The sequence below is a fragment of the Rattus rattus genome, chromosome 1, assembly GCF_011064425.1.
Source record: "Rattus rattus isolate New Zealand chromosome 1, Rrattus_CSIRO_v1, whole genome shotgun sequence".
Taxonomy (NCBI): Eukaryota; Metazoa; Chordata; class Mammalia; order Rodentia; family Muridae; genus Rattus; species Rattus rattus.
The window spans coordinates 170,572,238-170,591,482 of NC_046154.1; positions in this window are offsets into that span (position 1 = coordinate 170,572,238).

Here is a 19,245-nt window from a genome sequence, read left to right on the forward strand (position 1 = left end):
CCAAGCCCATTCCATAGGGGATGACATATTAAATTTTTGTTGTCTCTGAGTAACATCTTGATGGAATTTTCCTACCAGGTTTCCCTTAGAAATGATGCACCGGCAGAAGGAGCTCAGGATGCAGAACTCTGAGGGGACAGGTGTCAACAGGAAGCAGTTGGAGAACTCCAAGTGTGGGAGAGTCCTGCAGGAGGGGACAGAAAGTTCAGAGTGCAGGGGATGTCTGCAGGAGGGGATGCCACGCAGGGCGAAGGAGACGCCTGTGTGGCAGTGCTCACACATCTGACCCACTTTACAGGTTTGCAGGCAGCCAGCTTTTTCAGTGAGATTCTGGTAGGGTTACTTTGTATCCGTGGCTCAGAAACGGAAACTGGGTGAAGTCTATAATGATGAAGAAAGTGATGTAGCTAGGAATTGGTCCCTGTATCTAACCCAGAGCCAGATCTCAGGATGAGGGTGTGGTGAAGAGGAGAGAAGCAGACAGGAGAAGCGGGAGTGGGTGCAGATCATCTAAAAGTAGTACAACAATCCAGCACGTATGTGAGTGTGACATTTGGGTAAATTCAACTCGGTAGAGCAGAACACATATAAAATACCAGGAAGGAAAAGGAATGAGGGAATAGAGCTGGAAGACGAGGGAGGAAGAACAAAACCAGGAGAAAGAGAGTTCAGTGCAAAGCAAGAGTCTATTCACCCATCTTCTGTGCATCTTTAGTATCTAGACTTTTTTTTTTTTTTTTTTTTTGAGAAAGGACAATCCCAATTATTCGTGAACTAACCAGACATTTACTGCTAGGCAGAAAAAAATGACTTACTAATTTCCCTCCTTTTTCTCTTCTCACAACACAGTACGAATGCAGACATCTGGGAAGGTTTACCCCTGCATGCGTGCATGCACACTCAGGACACAAACCCACACAGACACACTCGGACGCATCCCCACCATGGCTTCCCTTTTTGCTCTTCATGCCTTGGTGAGATAAAAGTTCGGATTTAGTTTGGTTCAGTGCAAAGGTAACAAAAAACACTATAAAATATACATGCTCCCACCTAGGAAGACACATTTCTTATTTTAATTGTTCGTTTTTTGATCTGTAGCTGCTCTCAGGGTTACGGGGCAGAATTATAGATAGACTAAAGAGTCAGGCGGTACCTGTGGGGAGGCAAGCAGGTGCAAGATAAATCAAACTAAGAAAGAGGGCAAATAAACAGTTAGATCTGAGACACAAACACGCCTATTAAATAGAGACGGGGAAAACCATTTGTCAAAATTTCTAATATCGACCGTTGATCTTTCTGCAGCGTGTTACTTTGTGTCTGTTCTGCTGACTTATTGAGTAGATATCTTCAAGGAGTTCCAGGTTCCACTTCGTCTAAATCAACATTAACAAACTTCAAGCAGAATTCTGAATCTCAATTACAAGGGAAGTTGGTTTCGAGACAGACAGAGTTAATTTGTCAAGTTTGCCTTCCTACGGGGCGATGCTCTGTGACTCAGACCTTCCGAGTAAATTTGACTCAGTCTATTGGACATTGAACCAGGATTCTAATTAAAGGAGTCTGTCTTCTTGGCGTTTCTGTCACATTTTTTATATAGGTGCTTGTGTAAATGTCATTATTTTTCATACTCCAAGGTGTTATACCTTGGAGACAAAAAAAAAAAAAAATCAAGAGAATCGGGCCTTAGTACTGCCTTTTCTTTAAAATGTCTTCCTCCTCCTTCGCACCTATCGGCCACCTCCTTTGCTGGGCGAGTGAAGTGCTTTCTCCCTTTTCATCTCCTTGCTGGGAGGTCAGGCCTCAGAACAAAGACTAAGATGGCAAGAGATGCTCTCATGGAAATAAAACAAGAGAGACAAAACATGAAGGGGACTTGGACAGGATGTCAGAGCGTGGCACACAAAAGATCAGAGAGCTGAAAAGATTACGGAATTAAGACAGATGTGATAATGGGATCACACAGAAAGAACATTTCTTTTTTTTTAAAAAAAATAAAAAGACGCAGGAGAGTCGATGGCAAGGGATTAAAAATAAAAACAGAGAGCTCAGGCCTCTGTTTCTTTTGTGTGTGGTTTGTTTCACCTAAGAAAATGACTTCCAGGCAAATCTATTGCATTCTACTATAGTTATGTAACACGGTTCGCGACAAAGCACAGGGCACTGTACGATAAAGGAGAAGGCAGAGTACCTTTCCTAGTTTTCTTTATGAAGTGGTGAATTTCAAACTAGCCTCAAACTCAACATCAGTAGACGTTGGTCATTAAGAATGACCGCTATTCATGCAGAGAGGTGGGTCCGTTGTTGGTTGCACAGAGCGATGGAAGAGTTGACTAGGAACATGGCTCTGTAACAGCTGTGTAGGGTACGGAACGGGAGGGACCCTCAGCACCAGCTGTGTAAATGTCACATAATCTGTAAACTATGGCGGATGACTTTTTCTCTACTTATCTTAAAGGAATCACACTGCGTGTATGATAAAATGTGATTCTGGAACAATAATTGTGTGTGTGTGTGTGTGTGTGTGTGTGTGTGTGTGTGTGTGTGTGTGTGTGTAGACCTATAAAAGAGTGGTCTACTGAGACTTTCAATCTTGACACATGGCATAGAAGGAATCATAGGAAAATCCAATGCTGTTTGATTCTACCTTGGATAATACAAAATTCAGAATACTAAAATGTACCAGTCATTAGATCCTCTCACAAATTAGGGAGATATGTATGTTTCAAAATTTAACATGTTCAAAAGGCTAATTAGGAAAATGCTCCTCACCAAACTTTCTCCTTTTGGTACTCTCGGTCAGTACATTTCTTTATTTATTTCTTTTAGTGTTTAGGGCCACCCTTCTGGTGCTAGGGGCTCCACAGTACATAAGGAGATTTCATTTCCCAGGGGCAACAGTTGTTACATATTTTATAGGTATCTTTCCAAGGACTCCATACTCACCCCTTCACATAAATAACACAGATCTTTTTAAAAATATAATACGCTAAATGTTTTTGCTCCACTAAAACTCCTACATTGCAACCCTGACCCCCAATGTCATGCTGATGGGAGGAGAGCCTTCAGAAGGTGCTTAGATCCTGGGGATGGAGACCTTCTGAATGGGATTAGTGCCCTTAATAAAGAGGCCAGAGAACTTGCCCTCCTCCTCTGTGCCACGTGTGGACATGGATAGAAGAGGACAGAAGTCTGTGGCTCAGGAGGAGGGTGCTTAGTGGGGTCTCACCTGTATCTCCATCTTAGACAGCCTCCTGTGAGAAATGCTTGTTGGGTAAGCCCGCCAGCCGTAGAGTATTCTCGCAGAAGATGTAATGAAGACGATGTTTGATGCACAATGCACTGAGTGCCTGGCGTGTTAATGGACACTTGGGATCTGGGAGAGCTTTTGTCTGTTTTGCACAGTGCTTCTGTAGTCAATGCTCAGACAAGAGTCTAAAGGACGCCTATATGGGGCACATCTAATCATTTAGACATTAAAGTCAAGTTCACAAACTGTAGGTTCTAACCGTTCCTTTGTTTAGGTAGCCATATTTCTATAACATGAGGTGAGACAATAATGAACATAAAGCTATGCTTTCCATGCATCACTTAAAGCCAGCATGTATGGAAGACTATGTTCAGCCAGGCACAGTGGTGCATGCCTTTAACCCAGTACTCAGGAGGCAGAGGCTGACAGAGCTCTGTGAGTCTGACACAGGCCAGGGGTGCAGTGTATCAGCCTCCCCTAACATTGAATTTACTTACTATTGCACATGAGTATTCTGGGAAAAAGAAAAAACCTACCAGTATTTGGATTACTAACAAAACACAGCATCTAATTAATATTATATATATTCTACAAATATATCTATTATTCTCATTTTTTAGAAAATGACTAATTATGCTATTATAGTCAAGATTTTATGTCATACAGACATTAATGGTTTAGAATTAAAATGCAATTATATTTAAAGGATCAGAAATTCATGTGCATTTTCATTAAAATAAAATATAATCTAATACTTAGAATAATGGTTAATTGAAATTGATCTATATATTATAAAGATTATTTTTCTTTTATACCAATCTAAGTGTAGAAGCTGAAGCATAATTTTTAATAATTCTTAAAACCAAAAGTTGGGACTGGGGAGACATTTCCCCTGGTAAAGTGCTTGCTTTGTAAAAATGAAGACCCAAGTTTGATCCCAGACACATACAAAGCCATGCACGGTGGCATATACCCTTGTAACTCCAGTACTGGAGGCAGCATAGAGAGGTGAATCTTCTGGTCTCACTGCTCAGAGAGCCTGGCCTACTTGGCCAGTGAGAAACCCAGTCTTAAAAAACTAAGGTGGATGATACCTGAGACACAACACTTGACCCTGTCCTCCACACTCACATGTATTGGTACCCACACATTGTACAGTTTGTTGTACAGCTGACCCTTCTAGCAAAACAGCCACTGTCAGTTCAGCAGTGCCTGTCTGTAAGAGGCCACCAAAAGCAGGTCTGTCGACTGGTACGTTCCCCCAGGAAAGAGTGAGCAATGGGGAAGGCCATTGGATCCCCACTAGAGATTGCAAAGGGGTTCCCAGATATTTAAATGAGACTCTAACCCAATTGCATGTGGGTGTGGGTCCTGGAAGTGCTAGCTTGTGTGTGTGTGTGTGTGTGTGTGTGTGTGTGTGTGTGTGTGTGTGTGTGTGTACTAAGGCAGATTAAGTGCCAGGGGGTTCCATCTACATGACCAGTGGGGAGCCATCATTCATGCTGGGAAAAGACTGCAGTCCATTGGCTTTGGGGTCACCCATGCTCCTAACAGTGACCCCCCATCACTTATGCTGTTTAAGGAAGCTCAGTAAACTCATGGGTTCCATAAAGTAAATTGTTGGTATCATGCTTTGGTTTGCCATTGGTACTTATGAGGAAGAAGCAGACATTTATGACTCACCAAGAAAGGAATTTTTCACCTGCATTACCCCGTGGATATGCACACACGCATACAGACACACACACACAGGGCCAAACTTAAATTAGCTAAATTTCTTACACTTTTCTTGAAATGTAATAATAAAAATCTCACTTAATGTTTAATTAAGCATTAGATGATGTATTTATATCACTAAATATTCTAATTTAAATAAAATACAATTTAATATGAAAGCAGAGATGCTTGGGTTTGGTTGTCAGCCCTCCCCAACAGTCAAATCGTCTCCAGCTAGATTGGGAATAATACAGAAGTGATACCGTTTATGAGTAATGTCTAAATTATTACTCAGAAAGTGCCGTAGACACCATCACAATCTGACCATTCCAATTTCCCCATAGATAAAAAGCAAGAAAGGTAGGATCAGCTTTACTATAAGGTAAGAATGGAAAGATCTGTCTATCAAGTCCCTGTAACCCAGGAGGTGGTTGTCTTTGTCCTCATGCCTCTGACCTCTGACCTCCAAAGGCATTCTCATAATTTCTAGACATTTGGCTAGAACCACCTTTCATTTTGATGGTATGGGGTAACAAATGTGGAGAAATATCCCCTAGCACCCGAACAATGTGGCCTCTGTGATTTGATAGTCACAGTACTGGGTTAGATGTCAGATTGTGTATGATAAGGATCCCCGCCACACAACCCCCAGCCATCAAAACGAAAGGCGGTTCTGTCCAAATATTCTAGAAACTTTGAGAGTGCCACCTGCCAAGTGGATTTGAATCATAGATATTTACCAAATTGCTTTTCTTGGTATGTGGCAAATACACCCCTCTCAGTCCAAAAGCGCCTCTTGCACATGTCAAAGTGGTCATACTCAGTGGATGACTGAACGTGTGCATTTTATCTACAGGATACAGGAGGAGTAGCTCAACAGATACTTACATTTTTCAAACATGTTACCACATTGCCTCCTTCCACCATGTGGGTTCTGGGCTCAAAACTCAGGTTGTCAGGCCACTTTTACTCGTCGAGCCACCTCTTTAGCCTGATTCTACTGTTTCTCATAATTATTCCCTGTCTACACAAAGGCTGCCGACTTCATATATTTTTTTTTTCAGCATTTCCATGTCAAATTCTCTTAGCATTTATAAGAATTTCTCAATCATTGATTTTCTTGGGTAACTTGCCAATCACAACAGTTTTATAATTTTTCATCTGTTTATTTCATTTCCCTAATCGCACTGATTAGCCAGGTGATCTGGAGGATATAAAATGTTACAGCACAAATAAACTGGTTCTGAATTTGATGGAATTCTTCTAGGTTTTTTTTTCCATTAATTGTGGTGTTAAAATTTGGACTGATATATGTTTATGTATTTATCGGACTAATGAGTTATCTATTAATATTTTATCATTCTTCTTTTGAAATTAGGAGTAGAGATTACATTTTGTGCACCAAGCTTTCATCATCTGCCGAGATGGTAATACTTCCCTTTTCGTCTCTTGAATAAAGTGACTTTCATCAGTAGATCTGTTTCCTAATCCTTAACCCTGGCACGCCCTGCAATCCCGGAGTAAAGCCCACTTGGCTATCACGTTTTCCTTTCTGGCACTTTCTGAATTTCATTTCTTGGTGTTTTACAGAAAGTTTATCTCAGCAATTATATGGACTGCTGTCTTTGGCTTTTAAAAAAGGTAAATGTTATGCTGGTGTTTCTAGGCTCTTCCTTCTCTCTTCTAGAAAAGCTGCACTTCTTTCTCTTGTCTTGGACTCTGGGTGGAATCGGTTGTTTCACTGGATGGTTTGCTGCTGGGAGTTCCATGTGTGTCGAATTTGTGGTTTGCCTAGAGGGAATCAGAATGCCAAATATTTTGACATATAGAATATTTTTGTCTTCTAAAAACCCAATGTCACATGACATCATGTTCTTGCTTAGCCCACCTGACTAAGCCAAAGAGGACTACACACAGCCAGCCCTAAGCTAGCCTCAGCGCAGGTGTCAAATCTCCCCAGTCCCTCTAACCTGAAACCAACCTGTTTCTTTGAGGATAACTACGTTTTTTTATTTACAGTTTTTTTTTTTAATGATAACTCCACCATGACTTATTCAACAGATTCTTTAGGCTAAGTGCTTCTAGGATGTTATATAATCTAGTCTTTGCCAAAACCCTACAATTTGAACACCTCACAGACACATCATTAACCTTGATGGGGCTGGACTACAGCTCAGCCCTAAGTACTTGACTAGTAGAAGCCTGAAGGTTTGCTTTCTAGTAAACCAAACCAAACCAACCAAAAACCAAAACCAAGTCCACTCAACCCCCACCCCTAAAACAAACAAAAAACCTTTCTCCCCATTAGATTAACCAAAAGTTTGCCAAGAACCCCTTGCCACTTTTTGCGGGGAGAGAGGGGGTACAGAAGTAGACTGAAAACTAGGAATGTAGCTTAGCGCTACCAGATTCTAAAGCAAACACACTGTGAAATTAAAAAATAAATTGTGTGTGTGTGTGTGTGTGTGTGTGTGTGTGTGTGTGTGTGTGTGTGTGTGTGTGTAGGGGTCAGAGGATGACTTTGTGGTCTGTTTTTCTCTTGCTACCGCCATGTTGGCTCTGGGAATCAAACTCAGTGTGGCAGGATTACACCATGAGTGCCTTATCCCCTAAACTGTTGCACTCACCTTTAGGTCAACTTCTTTTTTCCTTCAGACCATGCAAATCAAATAGTAAATACTTTTTATCATTGCTTTGGGCGTGTCTCTCAATCTCTCTTTGAGATTCTACATTCCGTCAGGGTCTGACCCAAGTTCGTTTTCTAGCTCTTGAAATTCTATCTTTGGCACATGGGAGGAATAGAAAGAAAGTTGATCAAGTTGTTGGAAGTGAATGGTGTCATCCTTCTAAATCTGGGTCCAATAAAACTTCAAAATGAATTATGGAGTTTTGTTCATGCAGTTAATCTCTGTTTATAGTCCATTAATCCACGCCGTTATAAGTCCTCAGCCAACAGCTTTCGGAAGGGTGTTTGGAGTTCAGGGAGATGAGATTTGCTTTCTGTGGCCGTTTGGCTATGAAGGGCAGTGGGGGGTTATTCCCCAGGGTGAAGTCGGCAGGCAGATTTTCGGGTGTTAATTGTCTGTGTTCATCTCGAGGCCGGAAAACCAGAGTTGTGCTCATTTACTATCTTCAGGGGCCTGATTATGCTCATGGAGCAGCGATAGACCCTGCTCTTATCCTTGCAGAGCCCCGTGTCTCTCCCCTGATCGCCTCTCACTACCTACTTGGCAGCACAATGATTTATGTGCATTTCTTGTTTCCATTATTACCCAGCGAGCACTTCAACGTTGGGGGCCCCACGCATTTCCTTATTTCCCACTGTGCACATGTGGTGTCTGACACATAGTAGGAACTCAATACATCTTTAAAAAAACGATTAAACTAGGTTTAAATTCAGCAAATATCATTCTTCCTATTTTACGGACACCATTTCAAGCACTTTTTTTTCAAGCTGGCCACTATTCATGTGGGTGGTATGAGCTGAAACTGCTGAACAGGGATGTAATTTCCCTTGTTAATATAATTACTGCCATATATTATCACAGCACTAAAGTCACAACACCCTCATTTTCAGTGGTTCATACACATCACCAAAATTATCTCCGGAGGAGGAATTTATCATGTTTGTTTGTCTCAGAGTGAAGTGCTCCGAGTTTGGTGAGTATGTACTCAATCCCTTTGAGTGACAGGTGTGTGGTTGAGGGAATGTCACCTCTCAGGAGAAAGAGGCATCGTTCTTATTAGCATCCAGCTAATTTATTCACTGCTTGGATCCCCAAATCAGGGTAGGAGATGGGTAGTGAGATGATTTTTCTCTGTGGGTATCCCATACTTTTGGGAAATAATGAACAAGGAATTAAAATCCTGGAGAGGGAACAGGGGAAGAAATATCTGAGTCCTATTGCCACCAGGGTAGCAGGCCCATCTGGAGCAGGCTAATGGCTCTGACGGCGGAATTCAGGGAGGTGAAGACAGGATGTGCAATCCTTTGTGGCTAATCAGTAATCATAAACACAATCTGATGTGTGTGTGTGTGTGTGTGTATGTGTGTCTGTGTGATGGGTGTGTGTGATGGGTGTGTGATGTGTATGTGTATGTATGTGTATGTATGTGTGATGTGTGTGTGTGTCTGTGTGATGGGTGTGTGTGATGGGTATGTGTGTGATGTGTAGGTGTATTTATGTGGGATGTGTGTGTGTGTGTGTCTGTGTGATGGGTATGTGTGTGTGTGTATGTGTGTGTATGTGTGTGTGTGTGTGTGTGTGTCTGTGTCTGTATGTCTGTGTGATGGGTGTGTGTGATGGGTATGTGTGTGATGTGTATGTGTATGTATGTGTGATGTGTGTGTGTGTGTGTGTATGTGATGGGTGTGTGTGATGTATGTGTGTGATGTGTATGTGTATGTATGTGTGATGTGTGTGTGTGTGTGTCTGTGTGATGGGTATGTGTGTGATGTGTATGTGTATGTATGTGTGATGTGTGTGTGTGTGTATGTGTGTCTGTGTCTGTATGTCTGTGTGATGGGTGTGTGTGATGGGTATGTGTGTGTATATGTATGTATGTGTATGTATGTGTGATGTGTGTGTGTATTGTTGCTGTTATCTGAAGAATCCCTGCCCTCCTGCTAAAGGACTAGGCTTCAGCCTAGAATTTAAGGAGGACTCTGTTGAATCAATATCACTCAGGGTTTCTATTGCTGTAATGTAACACCATGACCAAAATTAAGGGGGAGGGGAAAACTATGACTTGTTTACTCTTCTGCATCACTGTTCGTCTAAGGAAGTCAGGACAGGAGCTCAAACAGGGCAGCAGAGGCCATGGAAGGATGCTGCTTTGTGGCTTGCTCATCCTGTTTGCCTACAGAACCCAGAACGCTAGCTCAGGGTGGCCCCACCCACAATTGTCTGGGCCCTCTCCATCAATCATTAAGTAAGAAAATGCACCACAGGCTTTCCTGTAGCCCACAGCCAGATCTCACGGAGGCATTTTCTTGATTGAGTCTCCCTCCTCTGAGAGGACCCTAGCTTATGACGACACAAGACTATTCAGAACAAATGAAATCAAGCTGGTCTGTGTTTGCTCTTTGGGTGGCTAGAAGTGGGGCATCAGCTCTGCTTGCCAGGGTTCATGCTGGAGGCTCAAGCGTGAGGAGGAGGACTGCCATAGTGTTGAACTGTAGAAAGTACCAGAGACAAGGATCTGTCTCAGTAGGTTGTAGATCTTGTATCATGCAAGCTAGGCTTCGGCCACTAACGGTTCAAATACAGAAGCCAGAGGTCAAAGTCATGCTGGACCTTTAAGGAATAAGATAAAGAGAAGGTTTCTAAAAGGAAAGAGGGTCTACAATTAAGTATCCCCAATGGCAAAACCTAAACTTGAAAATACATGACTTAGGATCTGGAACATATGTCATCTCTATTTAAATATCCATTTCTTACTTGGAATACTTCTTACTAAGAAGTCCTTGATCTTAGCTTTTTCTAGAAGTTCTTCATTGTAGCTTATTTAAACCCTGCTGTACATTAGAGTCACTGGAAAATTTAAAAAAATCTCAGTTACCTTCATACCACTGGTGCATTTGTCCCTAATAGATTTGAACACAGATTGAGAGAACTATTTCCAAGCAGATGTTGCCCTGGGCAGGAAGTAGAGGCTTCAGTGACCCCTAGAGGCCAACAGAAACATTACCAGAAACCAGAAACAGCCCTTGGCCAGGAATTCATAGCTGACAGCTACTATTTATGGAATGCCTATCTGTGCCAAGCACTTGCTTCATGAACTCATCTGATCCTCAAACAAAGTCTGTAAAGAAGATTTTATTAACTTTGTTTCAGAGACGAGACTGTTAAGGACCAGAATGAACCAGACTTTACCCAGATCTCTGATTCTTGGGTCAACCTAATGGGGCTATTGCATTAATATCAGTGGAGTTGGAAGCTATTGTAGTATTAACTCCAGAGTTAGACTTCTTGCTCTGAAATTTAAAGCTTAATGATTGGGACAAATTACTTAATTTTTCCGACCTTTAACTTTTTTACCAGTACAATGGGAACAGAGTGGTTTTGAGGCTTAATGGAGATAATTCTCATAGGATAGTGGCTGTCTCAAGGTAAATACCAAGGAAGTTGCCAACTATTATTAAAACTGGCCCAGAAAGAGAGGCAGGATAGGAAATACAGCCATCAAGCTTAGTAACCCAGATAGGAAGACTGACAAGTATTTTAGAAGCAAGAGTGGCCCATGCATAGCACCTCATAGGAACTTTCTGTAGCATCCTGTAAGGTATGGGAAAGCTGAGATAGAAAGGAAAATGAATCAGAGATGTTCTGAGATCCCTCTGCATGGTTCCTTCTTCTGTCTGGTTGAGATCTAATGTTTGGGTCCAATTTCAGGTGATAATGGCTTAAGAAGGCACTCCTCATAGGAGCATTTGACCTTTGCTAAGAGATTCAATTAACCCTTGGGGCCTGAAGGAATTAATCTGTCATGGTGTAATTTAAGGCCCTGCAAGGGTCCTGGAAATATGGTGTTGAGTGGAGCCTGTTCCTTTGGTCAGTCAAGATAGATTGCTTCCTTGTCCATTTAAAGGACTGTCATGAAGGTATCTAGGTAGCCAGGATCACCTCCAGATTCCTTTAGTATTGTCTCAAGTCTATGGTTGTCCACAGGGTCACAATACATTCTCAAAATTATTTTGTTAAATGAAATTTAAAGAGCATATCTAATTGCCACTTTATACTTCTCTATAGCTATTTATGAATGCTGAATAACCTTGAGCATAAAGCTGTAAAAGGAGTTTGGTCTCTTTTCTACTTATAGTCTATGGGTTCTTTGTATGTGTGCTTAAATTCTATACATTAAATGTGATAGGAAATGAAAGGATCGACCACTGCCAGCTAACATTTAATACTTGAGATCTCAGCAAATGATTAGGAAACATCTCTCTTACTTTCATGATTGTAGGACCTCGTCTTGTGACTCCTGATAAACTTGAAGCTCTGAGGCTAATATTAGCTTGCCATCAGTTACTCAGTTGACTTCCAAGAGTAGTGTGTGGAGAATGTCCCTGGTAGCTGTGTCAGTGTAAGTGGAGGCTGGCACCATACTTTAAGTGGAGGCAAAAAGAACCTTCGATCGTAGTAGACCAGAGAATAGTAATTTGACATTTCTGATGGTTCATATGTAGAGTTTTCAATTTGGGGTCCAATTCGTTTCTGCTTATGGTTTCAATTTTTTTTTCTTATCTTGGATAAGTTTGACAGTTTGAGAAAGCAAAGACTCTGGAGACTGGCTGTTATAGCTTTAAAATATGAAAAGGGAAAGGGCAAATGGCATAATGGCAGTCAGAGTAGCTGGCTGTAGGATGGGGGTAGAGAAAGATTTCGAGAGGCAGAGGAGCTGAGAGGAGAGGAAATGATGTCATGCATGAGAGCAGATGCCATTCTTCCTGGGCTCCTGCTGAGCCTTGTGGGTAACGCTGTTATGTCCTCTCTGCTGTATCGATGCTTGCTCACCTGAGATTTATTTATGGTGGTTGAGCCTAAGTAGCTCTGCCCATACACCCCAAAGAAAAAGATCAAATGAGAGGCATACCACAGAGAAGAATGTATAAGAGATCAGCTCATGTTCTGGCTCATGTCCTGAGTCTTTCTTTGAACTGCTTTGTGAAATGTGGGTAGTAGGGGTAGCCTTGCTGGGCTAAGCGTTAGTGGATAGGATGAGAGATACACAGACCTTAGACACATTTAGACAGAGCTCTGTACCAACTAGCTTTTTCTTTTAATTTATTTATTAGTTTGAGCCAAGTGACTTCACCTCTCCCATTCTTTAAATAATAATTTATAAAATGGCGATGATGACAATATACAATTTGTTGAATTGTCAGTATAAAATAGCATCGCCTACTTAAAATTCTTGTCATGATTAATTTGATGTGTCCATTTGTCTGAAGTAAAGGGTTCCTGTGTATTTGCTTCCTCATTATTTCTGCATGTTTAACTACAGGTGTATTTCCAGATGAAACAGGTGTTGGGATCAGTAGACTAAATAAGGTGGATTGCTCTCACAACCTCCAGTTGCTATAGGTCTTGGTGGAATAAACTGGAAGAGAGGCTTCAGTTTCCATATGCTTAAGAGGGAGAGGCAGGGTATTAGTCTCCTGCTCTTGGATAGGGAATGTCACCATTGACCTTTCTGGTTCTCAGATCTTTGGACTCAAACTGGAGTTTACATGATTAGTGTGGTGGTTTGAATAAAAATGGTCTCCATAGGCCCATTGGGAGTGACAGGAATTGGACGTGTTGCCTTGTTGGAGAAAGTGTTTTACTGTGGGTAGGCTTTGAGGTCTCATATATTAAAATGGTATTCTTACTCCCCAAAGGCTTGTTCAAACATATGAGTTCTGTGGGGACCACACCTAAACATAGCACAATGCAAAATACACTTAGCCCAATTTCCAAAGTCCCCATAGTCTATAGCAGTTTCAACAATGTTAAAAGCCCAAAGTTCAAAGTCTCTTCTGAGATTCATCCAATCACTTAAGTGTAACTCCCAAAGCAAGACAGGAAACCAGCTGGGCAAACTCCAAACTCTGCATCTCCATGGCTGATGTCAAAGGGATCTTCAGATCTCCAACTCCTTTTTTGTCTTTGTTGACTGCAACGGATTTCTTTCTCCTGGGCTGGTTCACTCCCTGTTAGCAGCTTTCCTCAGAAGGTATCCCATGGCTCTGGCATCTCAAACATCTTGGGATTTCTAAGGCAACTTGAACGGTTTAGCTTCTGTCCATTGTCTGGGATCCATCCCATGATCTTCTGGGCTCCTCCAAATGGCTTGGGTCACTTCTCCAGCTCAGTTGTCTATACCATTCTAGGCTCTGGTTGACTCCACTCCACTGCTGCTGCTGTTCTTGGTGATCATTCTATGGTACTGACATCTCCAACACACTGGGGTCTTCTGAAACAACTAGGCTTCACCAATAGCCTCTCACAGGCTCTCTTCATGGTGCCAAATCTCAACCACTTTGCTTGACCCCTTCAATCCGAGGCTGTCAACTACAACTGAGGCTGCACCTTCACTAATGGCCTTCCATGGTCTCTCCCAGTGCCCAGCCTCAGCTGTTCTTCATGATCCCTTCATGCCTTCAAAGCCAGTGCCACATCAATGATTCTTACACATCACCAAGTCCAGCTGCAGCACAAGGTACAACATTTGCTATCTCTGGAACACAGCTTCCTTTGTGCTCTTAGAAAACACTTCTAGAGGATTTCACCTTAGTGATGCTGGTCACTTAATCACCAGTTTCTTAGTTTCTTGGCTCCAGCTAATCAGCCTCAATTGTCCCAATTGTCCCTTCTGTTTTTGACTCTATAGCCAGAGCCACATGGCTGAAGCTGCCAAATTCTGATGCCTACCGGGGTTGGAACATGGCCGCCTTACTCTATTACCAGCTTTCTGTTTTCTAAGCCCCTCACTGCCTAAGCTTGATTGTCCTGAACTTGTTCTATAGATTGACCTTGAACTCAGATCTGCATGGCTGTCTCCCTAATGCTAGGATCAAAGACGTGTACCTCCAATGCCTATACTTAGCTTCTCTTCACCTGGAACTTGCTCTGTCCCAGGCTGGCCTTGAACTCGGAGATCTGCTTAGCTTTGTCTGCTGGGATTAAAGGTGTGCACAACTATCCCTGGACCTAAATTTAGCTGCGTGGGATCTTGCCACAAAGTCCCACTCCCTTAACCTGTTACCTCGTGGAACATAGGACTCAGCTCTATTTCAATTCCTGGTGCTCCTTTAATACTTGAGCCATATATTTTATATTTTTCCTTTCTAAGCTTGCTATGCTTGTTCAAAATGCTCTTCATGAGTCTTAACCAGAGAACAAACTTCCTTTGTCAATATAATTAATACAAATTTCTTTATCTTAGTCACAGGTAGACTCTTCAGACAAGGGCAAAAAGCAGCCACATTCGTTACCAAAATAGCACAAAAACAGTCTCTTACCACATAGCAAAATTCTCCTCGGGGTTGGGGATTTAGCTCAGTGGTAGAGTGCTTGCCTAGCAAGCGCAAGGCCCTGGGTTCGGTCCCCAGCTCCGAGAAAAAAAAAAAAAGAACAAAAAAAAATTTTCCTCCTCTGAAACCTCTAGAACCAGGCTTCCACAGTTCAACTCACCCTCAGCAACAAAGTCTTCCATATTCCTACTGGGATAGCCCTTTACGTCCCACTTAAAGGGTTCCATTGCTTTCCAAATCCAAAGTCCTAAAATCCACATTTTTCCAAACAAAAGCATGGTCCAGCCTATCACAGCAATTCTCCAGTTGCTGGTACCAACTTCTGTCTTATGGTTTTATTGCTGGGAACAGACACCATGACCAAGGTAACTCTTATAAGGACAGCATTTAATTGGGGCTGGCTGACAGGTTCAGAGGTTTAGCTCATTATCATCAAGGTGGGAACATGGCAGTGTCCAGGCAGGCATGGTGCAGGGGGTACTGATAGTTCTGCATCTTCATCTGAAGGCTGCTAGAAGATTGACTTCAGGGCAGCTAGAAGGAGGGTCTTAAATCCCATGCCCACAGTGACACACCTACTCCAACAGGGTCACACCTACTCCAACAAGGCCACACCTCCTAATAGTGCTACTCCCTGGGCCAAGCATATACAAACCACCGTAACAATTATGGGGCTAAACTTCCAAGACTGTAAGCCAGCCACAATTAATTCTTTTATAATAGTTGCTGTAGTCATGATGTCTCTTCACAGCTATAGAAATCCTAACTAAGACAATTAATTTTCTCATTTTGAAAACTTTACACTTAGACTGAAAGACATTAAAGGCTTTCCTGAGTCTCTAGGATACAGGGGGCATATTGTAGGACTTTACAAATGCTATAATTATGCTGATTAACTCATAAGTCCGTTTTTAGGTTTATATACTACATATGTCTTGTTGATTCTAATACTCTGGAGAACCCTGACTAATATACTTGGTAATCTATATAAATGCTAAGTGATCATTGCAAAGTGGCCATTGTTTGGAGGAAGATCCAAAGAAAAGAGGCATAAATAACTTAGTTTTACTTGAGCTGACTCTAATTCTGAATGCATTTGAGTTGATAAAATTTATGATTGCCAATATTTACATATTCTGTGGAGGTGTCATTTTGAGAGAAAATCCCATCTGACAATGATTTATTGAGTGTCTGTAATGTTATAAGCACTGTGCATACACGGGCTTGCATATTTTAATCATCACAGATAAGCAAGCAAGACAGATCTACATAAAACTAACTCAACAATCGACAAACTAACCAACCCATTCTAAGACGTATACCAAAATAATGCATATGGAAAAATGGCTAACAGCACTTAAAAACTGACATAATTGATTTTAATTATGTTTATGAAATTAGAGTGGCACAGCAGACAAAATTGCATAGCATTGAAGAAGTGTAGGTAATTTATCCCAGGAATGAGTTTTCAGCCTAGGCTTGGAGGCATGAGTAGAGCTGGTTCACTAGGGGAAGGGCCAGCACCCTGCTGTCATGAGATTGCTTGGGGAGAACTGGGGAGTTAAGTTTTCGAGACAAGTTCATGCAATGTAAGAGGATACTGTAAAGGTGAATGAATGCAAAACCAAGCAATGTCCCTGAAAGGTCAGGGTAGCTGAGGAGAGCTGAAGGGAGATTTAATAGCCTTCAAGTTCATGACATGAGATGATTTTTAAGTTTGGCAAGGGACAGGAGGAGAAGTCCAGTCTGAGAAAGTAGGAATTGGCTTCAGACGCCAAACCTGGGCATTTCACTCTTTAGACCTGAAAACACAAGGGTTATAGTTTCCCAGGTCACTTTGCATGAAGTGCCCTGGGCAGGCTTAGCAGCACCAATTTTTTTTCGTTGTTGGAATTTTGGTGGTCGGTATGGAAGTAGGGGAGATGAGCAGCTGTGTTGTGTTATTAGGGATGCATAAATGCCATCATCATTAGCTAGTCCAGGACCCATGAACTGGGCCATAATGGAAGCATTAGAAATGGAAAGCTGCTACCCAGGGAGTGAGCCCAGAGCACATTTTAGTGACTGCACGTCTGGGGTCAGAGGCAGCTCATTGAACTCTAGACATGTCTTGCCCAGGGAGTCAGCCATCCTGTGTCTCATCCTTTGGTCCTTTGGTCAGCAGTGATTTGGAACTGGGTTAGGATGAGCCTTTCTTTTTGGCAGACAGTCACCAGTCTTTACCCTTTTAAAAATGCCTGTAGAATAGGAACACTGTTAGGGAAATTAGTCAGCAGCTGCTGTACATGAATGTTTAGAAAATTAATATTACTCACATTATACACTACGGAAGCAGAATTTTAATGAAGCATAGAAACTACAGGCACATTGACCCTTTCCCCTTATCAGAGAAATCTCAGAATGCTTAACTTTCCTTGAGAAAACTTCTCACTTCTACTCGGCTTCTATTGGGCCATTAATGACAAAAATAGCATGTTCACAACCCAAAGGAGCAAATATTTCAGAACGTATTGTACTAAAATATGACACTGTCAGCCAAACCATTATCTACATTTACTTCTCATTATTAATTCGTAACAATTAGCTATTCTTTGTTGTACAGTAATGGGCTCTGCTATACTATAAAAAAAATGCTCGAAAGTCGTAAATGTTAGACTTCGTTTGTGCTGATTCTGTTAGAGATGGTTGCCATGTGTCCTTCTCACTATTGGGAAGTTGTCCGGAACCTGGGGGCCCCTACCAAAGTCAACACAATGGCCTCAGATGACTCTGGGAAGAAATAGGAATTTATAAGATGGGATCAGAGAGGTCATCTTTAGATGGACGAGGGAGAAAGGCACAGAAGGAATCCCAGTGAAACGACACAGAGGGAATTTGAAGAAGGCAGAGCACCGTCAGAGCAGGGGGAAAAGAATGGCGCTGTTGGGGAGTCCTCAGATGTCTGAAGGAAAGGCGTAGGCAGCACCTTGCCAGGTGTAGTGCTGGAAGATGCCCAAAGGCAAGAAGACATGGCAATTAAGGCAGCTCTAGAGGAGGAAGAAAAAAAGGCATGCTTTTTCAGGTAGGGAATCCATCTTTTGTGTGATTTGTAACCTCAACCTTTGCAAAATATGGTGTCTGGCATTAGAGCACAAAAAGTATGTTTTGTGAAGGAAATTCAGGAAATTCAGTAGAGAGAGGTGAAAGAGTGGTGTGGGAGAAGGAGGAAAATTAAGAACAATGAGCTAAAAATTATACAGTGAGAGATTCATTTAACTTCTGTAGAGACATTTGTCACTCAGCAAAGTGTTACAGTCTCCCATATCCATTACTTAAATGCACTACCATCCGCCCGGCGACAAAGTATGAGTGTGTGCACCCACAGTCAGATGTCTGATGATGTGTGTGCACCCACATTCAGATGTCTGATGGGTATGATAGGTAAGCATAGTTCCTTGTCTTTTCGATGACTGCCACCCATGCTGACTAAGTAACACTGTGTGTGGGCTCTGGGTGATTTGAATTCTGAGGCTGGTAGTATTCAATGATGCTTGTCATCCACCGAGCAACAAGAACAGTTCTGAAGGAGTGCTCTGGGTGTGGCTCACCTGGGAAGACAATCTGATTTCGGCTTTGGAGCTTGAGTCAGCCCTAGGGATTGTATTTGTGCATAAAGAAACTGGCATTATGTTGCAAACTGGAGCTTCCTCCCTCTGCATCACCATCCAAAGACCTGGTCAGTGATCTTCTCCTTTCAGATGATGCAGAAACCTGGTAGAGCGAACCCATCCCCTTCTGAGAAGAACAGATGGACTCATCAACTCCTTGTCTACAGTTCCACATGGATGTGTTGACTAAAGGTGTCAGCTGTGTTAGTAGAGGAGTTGATATAAATGCCATGGGGGCATTGTGTACACACCTGTGAGGCTTTGGCTACATGTGGAGACCCTGTCTGAAAAGGAGATGAAGATGAAGACAACAGTGAATGGGGAAACAAAGAAGAAGAGATGAGATAAGAATGCTGTCATGGGACAAACCTAGGTGAGAATTGCCACAAGACCACATGACTATATTACTGCCCTAACAGAGTTAATTGGCCTCTCTAAATCTGTTTCCTCAACTGTCCCATGGGGTCCCACGTCTACCTTACAACATTGTCAAGTTTCACAACAGTACCTTTGTAGTGCCTGCATGTCTGAGATGTCTGCAATTTATTTGGAAGCAAATTAAAAAGATGACTTGATAGATGAACACCCACTGGGATGGATACAAGGCTAGACATATG